Consider the following 14,796-nt stretch of genomic DNA (forward strand, 5'->3'; position numbering starts at 1 on the left):
GTGTGGCCTAGTGGACCTGGGTTCTCTCCCCAGCTCTGCCCTGGGACAAGTGACTTACCCGCTCTGTGCTGCCATTTCCCCAGCTGCAGAGTGGGGATAAGGAGACTCACCTCTGTTGACATCTACTGCTAACAAGTACTCTGTGGGTATTACTATTCTTGTCACTTTAATGTGAGGGGGCCAAGCCCCCACAGCCAGCCCCCTTTGCACCTCTGTTCCACATCTGTTACGGGGGTCATGATATGCGAGGGGAGTTGGGTGGGATCAGCGGTGTGATTTGCAGACAGGAAGTGCTAGTTATTACTATTCTATGTTTGAAAAATTATTACACATCTCAAGCTGTCAATTTCTACATCTAGGGGAGAGCGTCCCCTACCGCGTCCCCCCCTCACAGAGCCACCTAGCACTGCACTGGGCTCAGCACTCAGATGGCAGAGTGCCCCCTATTGAGACACCAACACCACTCGCCGCAGCACAGCATCCCCCCATCACCACTTTGGGGCTCTTTAATGAGGGAGGAGAGCGCCCCCTACTGAATCCCCCACACAACTCCCTGCAGAACAGTGCCCCCTAGTGAGTGTAATCTAGTGGGGAGATTGGTTCAGAACTAACTCGGAGGCCCGTTAAACCTGAATGTCATGCCACAGATCTCTGCTTACTGCTGAAATTCAGACCCAAGCAGCTCTTTCTGGTCAGGTTAGTCTTATGCGGAATTAATTCATGTGTTGCACCGAGCTTGAGGAGCAGAAGCACTAGGCACATAAATATAAATTATATATAAATATATTAATTATATTATTAATAATAATTATAGGTTCCTGCTGATTACATGATGATTATTTTTAAGAGAGACAAGGTGGGTGAGGTAACATCTTGTATTGGAACAACCTCTGTTGTTGAGAGCGAAGCTTTCGAGCTATACAGAGCTCTTCTTCAGAGAGAAGAGAAAACCTCCACAGCCACTCTGAGGAGCGTAGGCAGGTGGATAACTAGCAAAATCCTCCCCCGGCGGTGAGGGACTCTCCCCAAAGCTAGGCTGAGCTAATAGGTACCCGTTCAGTTCCATGTGGACTAATGTCTTTGTCACACGCACACGCTGTCTCCCCATATCTCCCCTTCCTCCCACAAGCTTCAGCCCAGCCACAAACGATACGTGGCACTAGCGCACGGGCCTGACATGTGAGCACGGCACGCTCTGGTAGGAGGTTCCCGCAGCTGAAAACACTAGCAGCACTAGGCAGAAGGAGGCACCATGCTCGGTGACAAGTGGAGGCACAAGGGACAAGCACTGTTCTTTTCCCCTTGGGTAAGTGACCCCCCCACAACAGAGATGCCTGCAGGAGTCACTGTGAAACGCTCCTTGGGTGGAAGTCACAGAGGGTGCAGTCCTGGCCGACTTCCTTTATACAGAAAAGGGGGTATTTTGAAGGGGCCAGACTGAGCCCTGGAGACCACAGGTAACATTTCCAAACATGCCCAAATCCCATTGAAAGTCAATGGGATGTAGGTACCTAAATCACTTAGGTGCTTTTGAATGTTCCCCCTGGGCAGGTATTGTCCCCGCCCATCAATGTGCCTCAGCCGGAGGGGTCAGCTGGTAGGTGAGTTTCTATGGCCCACTTCATCCTTAACCTCTAACCAATGCCACCAATCAAGGCCAGTTTTCACATGCCCAGCTCCCCAGTGGCTCCCCGTTGACCTCAAACACTTGGGAAAATCTGGCCACCCCATTTCACTGCCTAAACGGGAGCGGCACGCTCTGGAGAACAGGGCCGAGGGGCCCAGTGCACTAGGGAAGAGCTGGGCTGAGGTCCCCAATCGTGATACATGAACCAAACAGCTGGCAGGCAGGTGGTGATGAATTGCAGTTGCTACCCAGCCAGGGTGGCTTTAAAGCAGACACCTAAAGGTTAAAAGCTCTGTAGTGTCTTGCTAGTGCCCTGGGCTACCCAGTTCTCCGGACCCTTGCCAGCCATTAGCCCCTCCTGTTATTGTAAGTGCTCTCTTGGGCGTCTGGATGCCCAGGTCTTGAATTCATCCTCTGACTGCATCGGAGCACGGAGCATTTTACAGAGTGGCAGAGTTTAATAATTTCCCGCAGCACCATACGAGGCCAGAGAATGATATGGGAGGAGGCTCAGCAGGATGGGGGTGTCCTGGGGTCCATCTTTGGCTGGGGGCTGAGGCAGATTAAAACCAGGAACCCCCATGAATTCCTTCAATGGGACGACAGCACAAAGCCCAGAATGCAACGTGGGAGACACAGATGGCAGGTGGCATTTCATTTTGCTCCCTTGATTAACAAACAAAGCCCTCTCCAGGGGCTGCCTCCCGCCCCACAAATCGCACCAGCTCAGCCTCCACCATATGGGATAGTGTCAGGGTGACATTTATCACCCTGCTCTCTGTCTCCTGGGGACTGAGATCTTGCGAAGACAGCCCTTCATTTACAGTAGTGACAATGCCACCGAAAGAAAGGAAAGGAAAGAACTCGAGAACTCTTTGTCCATCGCTGGAATTTACCCCTTTGCTGACAGCACCCCTCTACTATTAACAGGCCACATCTGCAGATAACAGATGCAATTCCAGATCCTGTATAAACCTTGGGGAGCCAAACTAGAACCCAGGGCTTTGGCTCCAAACACACAAATCCCTGAGCTAAAGGAGTACTCTCCTAGCTGATACAAACAATAAATCTCTTATTCTCTCTGTTTGCCCAGCTACTAGATGGGGACAAAATACACACACCCTACTTAGCTATCTTAAGTACATCTACAGCCCCCTATTACTGAGCATCTCCCATTCACTGCATTGTTCTCCTAACCACCTTTTGAGTAGGACAGTGTTATTATTCCCATTTTCCAGATGGGAACAGAGGCCAGATGACTACACATACAGACAGTGACTCGAATCTGGGGCTCATAAGTGCTAGACTAGTACCCTAACCACTGCACCAGCCTTCCTAGCAGCATGAGACTTCCATAATCCAAGGAACACGCAGCAGGACCCAAAGATCACTCACGGTTGCCCAGTGGGTCTAGGAGTGGCTGGTCCTGCTCAGAGAAAGGAAGACCCTCCTCTCCACTGGAGCCTTTGCTCACTGCCAGATCTGAATGTCAATCAAACCCATGGAAAGGCTTTGAAGTGTCCACATGACTTTGTTTTCCTCCCATTTATTTTTCACCTTTGAAAAAAATCTCTCCGGGACCCAGCCAGAGGTTCCAACTCCCCCGTGCTCCAAGAAATCTGTTTCCATGCCGGAACCCCATCATCCAACTAATCCCTTCTCCGTCAAAGTGTGCCAGGGTTAATCTCCCCATTTTACAGATGGAGAAATGGAGGTACAGAGAAGTCAAGCACTTTGCCCACAGTCAGGAAGTCAGTCCATGGCAGCGGTTGGAATCGAACTCAAGTCTCCCGACACACCCAATCTGATTCACCAGGCTGCAAAAAAGTCCCTATACCTTCTGTGCTATGAATTAAGCCACACCTCCTGAATGCCGGTTCATTCAGGACATGTCTCCATGCCGAGCCAAAGCCTTAGCTTGGCCACAGTCTCTTTCATGGTGCTTGCTCTGTGGTAGCAAGATCAGAACCAGGATCTACATGGAGTTTGCCATTCAATCAGCCCCCACACACTGCTGGGACGGGCGTGGGCTATTCCACCGAAGTGAAGAGTGCAGGGGAGCCTGGTTCAATATGGCACCATTGGAGAGTTTGTTGCCAGCATATAGCAGGTTTTTTGTGGTGTTCTTCAGAGGCCAGCCACCATGCCAGGCACTGCACATGTTTACTGTCCCTATTTTAGAGCCTGGGATTGATCACAATGTCACCTAGGCAGGATGTTGGTCCCTGGTCACACAGTCCCTTGGGGCAGATTCATATAGGGCATACAGTCCAGCTCTGCTTCTGCAACAGCTTTGCTACAAAGGGGATGTCTACACTGCAGCCTGCACCCATGTCTGGGCCAACCCAGCTTCCCAGCATCCCCAGTGCGAGCTGCACAAGGCTTAGACGTCAACCTAGAGAAGTGACAGCCCTAGGGCAGGATCCTGGGCAGGGGTGCACAGAACAGTGGTGATGGAAGGAGGAGAAGCACCAAATTAAAGTCTCAGCTTGGTGTGGGACAGAGAGCGATCCCCGTCCCAATGCTTAGCATTTCCCCAGCACAGCATAAGGTGAGTCATTATCTCCCCAGGACAGAGAAGGGAGAAGGGGCTTGAAGGTCACATGGTGAGTTAATGGTACAGTCAGGAATGGAAACCCCCCACAATTCCCCCCTGCCCATTCTGGGGCCCGGTGCCTGGCCCCACCCAGCCAGCAGTTCCATCATTTACCCAGAGCTGGCGCTTGGATTGCGCACTCCACCAAAGGGCTCAGCTCTCTCTCAAAGCTCTCATCAGTACAAGTCCCCCGGGAAGCAATACCCAGAGTAATATAGGAAACGCTAGAGGTGTTCAGGCCTTTTAGGCATCCTACTAAGCTCCAGGCCACAGTGGTGTCCAATAGCAGTGAGTTCCACAGGCTATGTATGAAAACATATTTCCTTTTAACAGTGTAGCTTCCTGGATGGGGAGGAGGGGAGAAATACCATATAGAGGTGTGGCCCACTGAGGTGACCGGTCCCAGAATGTGACTTTGTCAGAGGGCTTTTTAAAATCCCAGACAAATGATGCCAGCCAGTTCTGCTGATGCCCTCTAGGCGATTAGATGGGTGTGGAAGGCATGTGAGACGGGTTCTATCATAGTCTATTCACCTTTTACAGAGGTTCTCAAACTTCATTGCACTGTGATCCCCTTCTGACAACCTGGGTGGGGGTGGAGCTCGGATTTCAGCTTCAGCCCCCGGTCCCAGGAAGTCTATGCTGGCCCTGGTGACCCATAAAATGGGGTCCTGACCCACTTTGGGTTCCCGACCCACAGTTTGAGAATTGTTGAGCTCGCAGTTGGATTGTTCTCTATGTAACAAGTTAAGGAGCACAGCTCTGCCATTCCCAGGAGCACCCCAACTGCCCTTTTAAAAGAGAGCTACTCCATTCACATCTCTGCTGTCCTCAGGTTTTCTGTCCATTGCAGGGCTCACCCTGGTCCCTCCTGGGCTCTGCCTGTGGCATGCAACAATTTCATCTCCAGTGGGCTGTAAGATTTTGGCCTAATTCTGTTTGGTGGGGGGATTAGAGTGTGATGGTTAGTTGCCTGGGCTATACAAGAGGTCAGAGTAGATGACCTGCTGACCCCTTCTGGCCTTAACCTCTGGCTCTCACGCCATGCCCAGCTCTGTGCCCACCTGGCCCTGCACCTCGTGTAGGATTTCTACATTCTCCTATTCTGACCTGGCTGTGTTTTAACACCATTTTGCACTGGTATAAGTGCTGACACAAGGCAGGGAAGAAACGGACCTCTGCTATGCTACTTTCAGCTGGGTAAACTGAGGCACCGCATTTTTCCCAAGGTCACATGGCAGAGCTGTGAATGGAACCCAGGCGTCCTGAGACTCAGTGACCTACTTGACCACATTCCCTGCTGCTCCATGCTGGGCCTCTATAGAGTCCCCTGCTTAGTAAAAAAAAAACAAGATGTAAATGGCATTGGTACGCAGCAGCCACACGCAGGGCAAGCAGGGGTTAAGTTCATCCTACAGGCTGCAGGGGAAGGGAAAAATCTCATTTCCTGTTACAGCTGAAAATGTCTAATTTGAGCATTTTTATTGCCTTTTGCCCAGAGATATCTCCCCCTCCCCCCTGTATTAGAGTACTGACCTCATGAAACTCTCAAATTAATATTTAATCCTTTAATTCCCATGTGCTTGTCTTCCCTGCTCCCCAGAAGGAGCCCGCTCACATTTGTCAGAGCGGTCACAGTGAAATGGCAGCACTTTACTGCTCTCATGAAATTTTCAAATGGTCGGATTGTGTCCGTTTGGAGGAAACGTGAAGGCAGGAGACACAGTCCGGACACGGCCCTGGGAGATGAGTATGTCTGAAGAGACTTTTTAAAGGGCCGGTAAAACACGCCAGATGGAGAGCGCTGGAGGCTGACATCCGCCATGCCACAAAGCATGGACCCTATTTCCAAACCACTTCCCCCCACCCAACACCTTGCTTCACTCCTGTCACTGAGTCATCAGCAACCCCCTCCTGCCCCTGTCTCTGGGCTACAATGACAAAGGAGAGCACCTGGATTGGTGTCACTGGGGACTGCTCCCAACTAGGCAGGAGGCTCGGAGAAGCAGCTCCCCTGCATCTGAGACCACCCCAGCACTCTACGGGGACTAGCTGAAATGAAACCTACTTCTAAAAGCATCAAGTTTCCTGTGCACGGCAGGGAGGGGGGAACAGACACTGGCTGTGGTCACAGTTATGCTCTTTCCCTGCCTTCTACAGGTGGCTGGAGCCCCTCTGATCCTTAAGCCTGCCAGCATGATGGATAGGCCTGAGCCATCAACCACTGCCTTCTCAGAGCTACCCAAGCAGCTTCAGACATGTTAGCCTTCCTTGCTCTCCATGCCAGGGGCTAGAAAAAAAAAATCCTAGCCCTCATTACTCTACAATGGAGAGGTGGGATCATTATCACCATTTTATAGATGTGGAAACTGAGGCACAGTGACTTGCTTAAGGTCGTGCAGCCAGGCAGTGGCGGAGGTGAGAAGAGAACCCAGGTCTCCTGACTCTCAGGCTTGGGCTTTCACCATTATGCCCTCAGGGCTAGCAAGGCCTGCTACACAGCACCTTTCATCAGAAAGTACCTGGGCCCTCAGCAAACTTTAGAAGCTGGAAGGGAGACGAGATCAAAGCCTGAGCCATGAGTGGCTTGGAATCCTTCCAGATGGCACTGTATAGAGGTGTGACCCACTGAGGTGACCAGTCCCAGAATGTGACCCCCTAATTTGACCAAAATTGAGGCACTTGGACAATACTTCATCCAGTGCACTAAATGCCCCAGTAACAATTGCGTGGGGGAAACCAGACAATCCCTACACTCTTGCCTGAACTCACACAGGAAAATGATAAAAGGTGCAAACACCCTATCACCTGTGGGTGAACACATTTCACAAGGCGCTCACTCTAGATCTGACCTATCAAAGGGAACCTGTGTGATGCTTTCAAAAGCTGAGCCTGGGAGCTTAAATTTCATAACTTTGCTAGACACTAAAAATCATGGACTCAGTGAAGACACTGGATTTATGGCTCATTACAACAACCTGTAACCCACTGACCCTCCTTTGGCCTATGCATGCAGAGATGATACCTTCCCACTTCACCTGGAATGGTCTCTTGCAACATGTGTTAACTCCTTATGCTTAACAATCCGTCTCACCTTGTATTTAGCTGTGACACTCGGATTGCCTTTCCCAGGCTGAAAAGCTCTAAGTTTGAAAGCTTGTCTCTTCCACCAACAGATGTTGGTCCAACTGTCTACCTCAGAGAGCAATTTAGAGATTCAATTAATTGAAGTACATAAAGCACTTGGAGAACTTCAGGTGGAAGGTTCTGTAAGGAAGCTAAATATTTTATCTGGCTCCACCAAGAACAGGGATTACTGGAAAACTCTCCCTTGCAAGACATCTCACTCAGTTCTTCAGCTCTTTCTAAGGTTTGGAGGAGCATGTAAAACATAGGGTGATTATCCACATTGAACCTTGAAGTCTTTGGGTGTTCACTACCCTCCCTATTTTCCAACTCTTCACAACATAGACTGACCTTACTATGGAATTTTCTTCTCCGAAAACTGGTTCACTAGAGCTCCTGAATTCCCCTAGCAATAGTAGATGACAAGTAGCTGGCTAGATGACAGCACAATACCAAATTTATTAGACTATTGTTCAAGGATTGCATAAAAGGGGTAATTATCATGACAGCTGTGAGTTAAAGTTTGGACTTAGCTTATAAAAGAGAAAAAAGGTTTACTAATATAATAATTTCTCACATTTTCACAGTGCATTTTGTCAACGATCTCAAAGTGTTTTACAAAATACAGGACATAGATAGGAATCAGCAGCAGTGCAAACCCCAAAGAGGAGCAGCTTGCTTGCAGACTGAGTGCCTCCTGGATCCATTTCTACTTAGGTCCTTAAGATGTTCTGGCTAAATGCTCAATCTATGTCCGTCACTGACGATCTTATCGCACCACTACGGCTTTTGGCAACCATGTGATTGCCGGCCGTGTAACAACATCCCTTGGTAAACACATGTCATAATCCATTGGTCTTTGATTCTAATGATAAATATAGGAATAGCATGCAGTAAATAAGGCATGGGGCCACACACTGAACAATGAGGAGAAAACAAAATATTGAATAGCTAGTTGTTCATTCAGTGACCACCGTCCATCCTGTGCACTGAATGAGACCACGGTCCTCCAGAAAAAAAAACCCAGTGTGTGATCACCTAATTAAAAACCATGGTTTAATGCTTATGCACAAAGGGGGCAAAATAACATTGTACAGGCCAGCTTAATTCTGGTATTTCCTAGCTTTGGGGTGCTTGACTTTTCCTGCTGAAGAAAGCTCTTTAAGGTAGTTTTCTTGTGGGCAATTTCCTAGGCTTTCAACAAAACAGAAATTCCATCATATCAATAAGGGTCATCTGCAGGGTTGGAAGCTTTAGATCCACCACCCAGACCTCTGCCACGTGAGCTAACAGAGTGACCGGTAGCAGCAGTAGGTTGCCATCCCCTAGGTGGCACAGCACTAGAGGGAGAGGGTGGGTTTCACAGATATTTGCTGACAACAGAGGAATGGTGAGACTCGGGCTCCTTTGGAGGGGAACGTGCTGTACCGGGCACAGACTCTTCTGCCCATTGCTCCCACTCGTGCCCCGGACCCGCCAGCAGGTCCCTGGCACAGTCCATTCTCCTCACCTAGCCAATTTCAGTCTCCTTCCTTCAGCTTCTCTTCCCAGTCTCCTTGCCCAGCAAGTCCTCGTCTCACCCCTCTGGACTTCCCCCAGTCTGTCCCCCACACCCAGTCAATCCCCTTGGTCAACCAATCCCAGTTCCCCTCTCTTCCTCTGATCTGTCTCACTCCCCCGCTCTTGCCTCCAGTAATCCCCCTCTCCCACCCATGCTTCCCATTCCCACTGGCTCCCAGTCCCAATCTCCCTACCCCGGCTCCAGTGTTGTTGGGATCTTTGAGGAATTTAGCTGTGAATGTAGAAGTCTCTACTGAACATGTGCAAACTGCAATTTTTCAGAGACTTATAACTTGGCCAAAGGTGGATAGATTTTCACGGGCTTAGCAAAAGGCACATCCCTGACCTAAAGCCACCTCCGGGCCAAATTTTAAATCTGTGCTCCAAAGCACAGGGGTGCTAGATCATCTCAAAAAAAGTTCGCCAGAATGTTTTTTACATGGGCAAACCAATGTATTTTCCCCCTCACCTTGATCTCAGAAACAGCGGAATCAACCATTCTGACTGAAATTTTCCAGAAATATTCAGCCAGTGGGAGACACCTGGCACGGAAAATTTCAACCAAACAGATAAAATTCAGCAAAGTTCTAAGTAACTGAAAACAGGGTCTTGTAATGGGAAGTATCAAGCAACTTTAACACGACCTGTCCCGCCTAGATTGTAACTACCACTGTCCTGACCCCACCTCCCACAACATATCGCCCCCTAATGCCATGATGGCACATTGGCATCAGCATCAGATGGGATAATGAACTAGAAACAGGGTTCTCCTTGGAGGTTTCATCTCCAAGGTCTGAGCAGGCCTATCCCAGTTAAACAGGCAAAATCACAGCCCCAGGAAACACGTACATAAAGATCAGTAAAAACCAGAAGACAGGACAGATTCATACACCACAGGCCTTCAGTGTCTTGCGTCTGCAGGAGTCTCATCAGCGACATTAGACAAAAGCAAAGCGCGGGCGGTAGAAAAAGCTCATGTATGACAGCAGGTAGCAAATGTGTGCAGGCCCATTAGGCCATCAAGGTTTCTTGGCAACTACCTGAAGAAAATTGCCAAGGGAGAAGGACAGTGCAACACATCACCAGTGCTATTATCCTAAATTGCAGTTATAAATATTAGTCCTAGAATGCAATCAGAACCATTTATTTTCTTGGCCAGGGAACAGAACAATAAGTTGATCATCGTATCAAGCACTCAGCACTGGCAACCTACTACTCCCTGCAAGCAGAGACAGCGGAGAGAACAACTGTGGTCTAAATGCGAGCCCGGAGAGCAGGGGAAACCGCTGGGCCTCTCCTCTGATCTTTGTGCTTTTGAAATTCCCTGTCTAATCAAAGCTAGGGAGCAATTTCTTTTTTTAAAAATTGCTTCCATGCAAGTAACAGGTGCTGGATTAGCAGTTCTGAAAACTGAATCCCTCTGAGAGCCACGGAATGGGGACAGAGATTCAGCAGTACTGCAGTCTGTCCAAACACCCTTAGCCCTCAACTAAGAGACTTTAAGGCCAGAAAGGGACCAACATGATCTAGTCTGACCTCCCACATGCCCCAGACCACGGAACCTCATCCACCCACTCCTGCAAACAGGCCCAGAACCTCTGGCTGAGTTACTGACTTCCTCAAAACTTGATTTAAAGACTTCATGTTACAGAGAATCCACCATTTATTCTAGTTCAAACCTGCAACTGACCTTTACCCTGGGGGGTAATAGGTGCCTATATAAGAAAAAGCCCCTAAAATGGGGACTGTCCCTATAAAATCGAAACATCTGGTCACGCTAGCTGCAGGAAAGACGACAAATGCCCAGGGCATAGGCTGCGGGTATCAATGGCCAAGATAGGCCTAGCCTCCCCTGACCCAGGCATGGCCTCACCCATGTTCTGCCCCGAGGCCCCACCCTCCCTCCCCATCTACCCTTAAGCTGGCAGGCTCCAGACCGTGGCCTGGAGCTCGGGCCCACCAGAGGCCTGGGGTGGCACTCGGGGCGGCCCGGGGGGAGGGGAAGAAGCTTGGTCCAGTGGCCCAGGGTGACATAGGGGCCAGCCTAGCGCTGAGGGGGCCAGCAGCTTGGCCCGGTGTTGGGGCAGGTGGCCCAGCACTGGGGGGGGGGGGGAGCTGGTGCTGGTGGGGGCTCACCCACCGCCTATGCCCCAAGGTCTCTGCCAATCTTACCCAGTGGGAAATTCCTTCTCCGCCCCAAATATGATGATCAGTTATACCCTGAGCATGTGGGGAAGACCCACCAGCCAGACACCTGGGAAAGCATTCTCCGTAGTAACTCAGAGCCCGCCCCATCAAGTGTCCCATCTCCAGCTGTTGGAGATACAGACAGTGGGATGTCTGTGGGTCAGAGGAAGTGAGACTGCATTCAGGCCACATTGCCCATTCAGTACTTGACCTCTTGACATTGCATAGAAGACGCAGTCCAGTTCAAGAGCCTGGCCCATCGGGAAGTACCCAAACTACAGCTCCCCACCAGGAACTGTGGCAGCTCAGGCGAGCACAGATTAGCATTGAGCTGACCCAAAATGAGCTGTTTTTATTCTGGGTGACCCAAATATTTCGTTTCTGATTTTTACCAATGGAAACCTGAAAAGTTTCAGCACAGCAAACCATGGAAAATATATATTTTTGCAGAAACCACATCTTCTGTCAAAAATCAATGTTTGGATGGAAGATTCCCAGCCAGATCTATCTTGCATCAGCATTTAATTCAGACCAGATTTTGCAAAAATGCAATAAAATCATTTCTGTTCTTTGTTGCCACTTTGTAATAAACTGTTCCCCGAGAATCCAGTTTTACAAGTGCATTTCTGCCTTGGGACTACTTAATCACAAGGAAATATTTGAGGGCAGTAAAATGGCTCCAGACATGATCCAAGCCAGAGCAGCATTCATGTCAGCAGCAGGACCCATGCTTGGATGGCAGAGGCAAGGAGATAGTAGCAATACTGGGCAACCTATGCAAAAAGAGCTAGCAATTAAATCAGAATTAACTGGATTGCAGGAGGGGAAAATTGCTTCTTTCAGCCTTCTTGATTCTAAAGCTGACATGGCCCAGCGCTTCCACTGCGTTTCCCTGCACCCAACTGCTGAAGAGGCTGTTAATCAGGATTGTCAGATGCCTTCCCAAAGCTGAACATCCTTGTACAGACCATGATTCAATGGTCCCATTCTTGCTCTCTGCCTCCACCTCATCTGTTCTGATATTAGCCACAGAAATGTGGGCTGGAGAGGGGGGACATCTTTTGCTATTTACACAGGGGAGGAATGAATAGTTCTTGCTCGGGATTGGAAGTTAATTTCCCTGGCTAGATATAATGAAGACAGATACTATAGAAGAATCTATCCCTGGCTCTGCTCATCTACTTCCACCCCAGTCTGCAGAGCACCCCCATTCTTGCCATTGCACCTCCATTCTAGCTTGTAGCTTCTCTGTTATTGTACCGGTGAGAAACATCCTTGCGTATGGTCCTCCAGGCATATGCCTGGGTCTCCAGAGGCAAACAACATTCTGCAAAGTAACTCAGCTTTGGAACCTAAGTCTGTGCTGAAGGATCAGTATCTGCAGCTCAGCCTCTGACCCACAGACACAGCTGATCTGGACATATTATGGATGTGAATTAGATTCCAGCACGGGGGTCTGAGACAGGAAGTCAGAGCTTCCGTTGTGTTCAGCTTATCCCTGGAACCAAGGGACCTTTAAGGCACGCGTCAAATGCTAGACTTGGTGTAAATAGGCACAATTCTGTTTAAGCCAGCTGAGCGGCATGCACACCACCAGGCTGAATCCGCTCAGTGCCTGGCCCAGGAAGAAGGTCAATGCGAGGGCAGCATACGGGGTTTATAGTCTTCCAGGTCTCCCCTCCTCCAACTACTTTCCCTCCATCATTTCTGCACCCCGACCCCAGCGAGCCTACAAGCATTATCCACCGCCTCCTCCTAGCTGGGAATGGGCAATAAGGGATGGATCACTTGATGATTTCCTGTTCTGTTCATTCCCTCTGGGGCACCTGGCATTGGCCACTGTCGGAAGACAGGACACTGGGCCTGATGGACCTTTTGTCTGACCCGGTCTGGACGTTCTTACATTCTCCTGCCTGTGGTGTGTCTTAGCGCAGCCCTTTGGGGCAGGGCATCAGTTGCTCCCAGGCCCAGCTGTGCACAGCTCTGGAGCAATGGGAGGAGGAGTGAGGCTATGAATAGGAACCGCAGAGCAGGGCTGCAAAGGGTGGAAGGGAAATACACATGTGCTCCCACTGATCAGGCACTTGGCTTTAGCTCCTGCCAAATTAAAACAGCTGGATCAAGCCAAGGGGCTGCAGCAGGGGGCGGGGAGAAGGACATACTGGTCCGAGGCTGGCTGCTGTGGGCCGACGAAGGCTCATGTATTGGGTAAACATCTGTTACCAGCCACATGCAAACAGCTCCTCCAGGAGCTCTGGTCACAGACCCCACCTTCTGGCCGGTGCTGAGTACGCTGTCCTGCCCCCATGCGCCCACAGATATGCCTTGCACTGTCGATCACAGGGCACAGAGAGGGCCGCTGCAAAGCCAAGGTGCCAAAGGGAAAGGGCAGCGCATCCCGAGCGAGCAGCCTGCAAACCCGGCAGGGTTCTGCCATCTTTAAGGGAGCGGGGCAGTGTCAGAGGCAGTGCGGGCAGCGCCCACACTTGTAAATTGGTACTCACCCTCCCAGCAAGGTGATTTAAGGCCACGGTGAGCAGCAGAAAGCCAGCACTATGGAGATGGCCCTGGGAGAGGATCCTAAACCTCAGCCTCCAGCACAGCCAAAATACAGGCGAAGGCTCCTGAGCAGAACAGAAAACTGTTCCTGGCTCAGGGCCAGGGTGCTGGAACAATGTGTACAGTGGGGGTGCTGAGAGCCATTGAACCAAACCGTAAACCCTGCATATGATGGAAACCACTTCAAGCCAGGGGGTGCTGCAGCCCCCCTAGTTCCAGCACCTATGCTCAGGGCCAATCTGCTCAGCAAAAGCCAGCAGTGACTCTACCCAGTGCACAAGCCGGGACTTGATCCCCTTCCACACACACAGGCAAGAGCCCCCAAGAGCACAACCCCCCCCCCTCATGACTAGCAACGACGTGAGGCCTTGGCCCTAAACCCTCCTCTCCAATGGCCAGCAAAGCAGGTGGCCAGATGCCCTAAGGGCATGTGGTGAGCCCGAAGGAATTGCACAGCAAACAGGCACTGTGGGCCAGGTTTTTAAAGGCATGCAGGCACCTAACTCCAGTGATGAGCTGCCAAAATCTTAACAACGGGTTCCCTCCTCACCCCACAAGGGGGTCGTTGCCCACCCCCGCCCCCCGGGACTCCTGCCCCATCCAACCCCCCTGCATTCCTTGACGCCCCCCGCAGGACCCCTGCCCCATTCACCCCACTCACCTGTCCCCTGACTGCCCCCAGAACCGGGCAGGAGGGTCCCGTGGGCCACCATAGTCGGTGCCGACCCAACCCCTAAGAGCCAGAGGGACCTGCCAGGGGGGCAAGGTGGGGAGTCCCAGAGCTGCTTACCAGGAGCAGCTCCCAGGAAGCATCAGGCAGGTCCCTCTGGCTCCTTGGGACGGGGAGCGTAGCTAGGGGGATGCAGGGGGAGCGGCTGCTCCCACAACTGATCACATCAAAAGTGGCGCCTTAGGCGCCGACTCCTTGGGTGCTCCGGGGCTGGAGCCCCCATGGGGGAAATTGGTGAGTGCAGAGCACCTGCTGGCAGCTCCCTGCCCCGCGCCCGGCCCCAGCTCACCTCCGCTCTGCCTCCTCCCCTGAACGTCCCCCCGCTCTGCTTCTCCCCCCCCCCGGCTGCCCACGAATCAGCTGTTCGCGTGGGAAGCCTGGGAGGGCGGAGAAGCAGGTGGCGGCTTCCCG

Source organism: Dermochelys coriacea, chromosome 27, assembly GCF_009764565.3.
Source record: "Dermochelys coriacea isolate rDerCor1 chromosome 27, rDerCor1.pri.v4, whole genome shotgun sequence".
Classification (NCBI taxonomy): domain Eukaryota; kingdom Metazoa; phylum Chordata; order Testudines; family Dermochelyidae; genus Dermochelys; species Dermochelys coriacea.